Source organism: Adiantum capillus-veneris, chromosome 2, assembly GCF_014529385.1.
Source record: "Adiantum capillus-veneris isolate H3 chromosome 2, ASM1452938v2, whole genome shotgun sequence".
Taxonomy (NCBI): domain Eukaryota; kingdom Viridiplantae; phylum Streptophyta; class Polypodiopsida; order Polypodiales; family Pteridaceae; genus Adiantum; species Adiantum capillus-veneris.
Genome location: NC_140932.1, coordinates 141,086,065 through 141,088,564, shown reverse-complemented (window position 1 = coordinate 141,088,564; position 2,500 = coordinate 141,086,065).

Below are 2,500 nucleotides of genomic sequence, written 5' to 3'. Positions count from 1 at the left end.
AATAGAGTATGTGCTTATGATTTTCGAAGCACGTCAAATTAAGGGGTATCTTTGCAAATGCCTTGTGAAAAGTGAAAGCAAGCACGAAGATCATGGCGAAAAGGCAGGCATGGCAAGTGGAAGAGAGAGAGAGGAGAGAGAGACAGGATGTGCCATGTGGGACGGCGAGACGGGCAAAAAATTTCTTCATTCCTCTAAGTGCAGGCCCGCAGGGTTGGTCTGAGGGGAGATGCGATGCCGTGGTCGGACAAGGGGAAGAGAGAGGAGGCAAGCGAACCAGGGTTGAGTAGAGACAGAGGTAACAGGCGATGGCAGGGGTTCAACTCAATAGACGCAAGAGGCGGAAGGAGCCAAGGATGGCCACGAGCTGCAGGTGGAAGAGTCGGCAGGAGCCAACGATGGCCACGAGCTGCAGGTGCAAGAGGATGAGTGTGAGTCGTCGCCACTCGCAGGACATGGAGCAATCAATGCATGCTCTCTCTCCCTCGCTGTTCTAGAATGGAGCTCCCGACAATATCATGAAGGCACAAGTTGCGTGCACAGGGCAATAGAGCGATATGATCTTGAGAGAGACAACTCTCTGGTTGCTTGGGGGGAGGGGGGGGGTATCCAAGACCTTGGACATGGTGGGAGATCTCATCGTCTTGGCAGATGAGACTGGCAGAGACAAAAAGGGTCCTCGGTTGGGCGAATTGAATGAGGAAGGGGCACAGTGTCACCGTGGGAATTGGGTCGAAGCGGGAGCGACTAGTTTCTCCAAAGAGAGACACGAAATCTTCCGCTATAATTAATTAATGTCTGGTGTGTAAACCCATATATAGCCTCATGACTAAATAACACATAGTATTAAAGAGGGGGGGGTAAGGGGATCGAGGGCAGAGAAGTGCGCGCACAAAAATCGGAGAGGTTGCAGCCATAGATGGGCACTTAAAAACTAAACCCGGCCACAGATTAAACCCGGCCAACACCTATGTTTTAATAATAAAACCCAAAAAACCCGGGCCATGGCTACAACATGTGCACGCGGGTGGGATGGTTACCCCATGCATCACAATCTGGGCGACAAAGCCCTGGGTTCAAATCGAGTTGCTGCCCGAGTTCTTTTTCGTGTTGACTTGCCGTGCGTCCGGATTTAATCTGCCTCAGGCTCCCCATATCCACTTTCGTGCCGTCGATCCCCTTAAAAACCCCCCTCTCCCCTTCTTTAATGTTATGTGTCACTTAGTGTCGTGGCATATATAGAGATAGAAATCTTACATGTGGGAGGAGAGAAGTGATGTTTCTTTGACCCCAGCAAAGTGCGCGTTATATACTACTTCTCTTTAATTTAGCACCTCAAGATGCAAACTTCAAAACGTTCCCCCTTTTCTTTCCATTTGCCTTGCTAAGCTTAGTTCATTACTTTATAGGATGGAGAACTTAACATTCAATGGAACTCACCCTTTTAATTTGTCTCGGGCTCCCCATATCCACTTTCGTGCCGTCGATCCCCTTAAAACCCTCCCCCCCCTTCTTTAATGTTATGTGTCACTTAGTCGATCCCCTTAAAACCCTCCCCCCCCTTCTTTAATGTTATGTGTCACTTAGTGTCGTGGCATATATAGAGATAGAAATCTTACATGGGGAGGAGAGAAGTGATGTTTCTTTGACCCCAGCAAAGTGCGCGTTATATACTACTTCTCTTTAATTTAGCACCTCAAGATGCAAACTTCAAAACGTTCCCCCTTTTCTTTCCATTTGCCTTGCTAAGCTTAGTTCATTACTTTATATGATGGAGAACTTAACATTCAATGGAACTCACCCTTCGACTAAACAAGAAAATCAAAAGCTTATTAACATTTACCTTTTCGTTCCTCACCCTTCTCTTTTTCCTCAAAGTACTGGGTACATACTTATTTGGGAGGAGCTATTGGGTCTGCGCCTGCATTAGTCGAAATCTATGCAGATGCTCTTGCTAAACTCCACCTATGCTGTCCAGCTTAGCGCAGCGCCATGGATGCCTGCTCCTCCTACTTCGCGGCCCATCGACTCCACCCCTCTGCACCCAATGTCCACCCGCCTGCACCCACAAGCCGCATGGCGTCTCTTCCATCCCCTCCGCACCCAACCTGACCCCGCTTGCATTCGCTCTGCACGCATATAACCTGCACCCAACACACACACACACAAGGCATCCGCATCGCATCTCCCCGTCGGCACCCAACGTCCCCCTCTGCAACGAACCTCCCCGCGCCTGCATTCGCTGTACCGATAGACAAAGAGACGAGACAGAGAAATGAAATATTAATATACGTGCCCAACACACATGTCCCGTCCCTTTTTCTCGCGCCTCCACGCATCTCCTGGCCGCTTTTTCACCAAAAGCTTTTACTTTGCAAAGGTATCTCCTTGGATTCCCTCAAAACTAATGAATCCAAAATTGGGGTACCAAAAGCTTTTACTTTGCAAAGGTATCTCCTTGGATTCCCTCAAAACGTGTGAATCCAAAATTGGGGTCTCT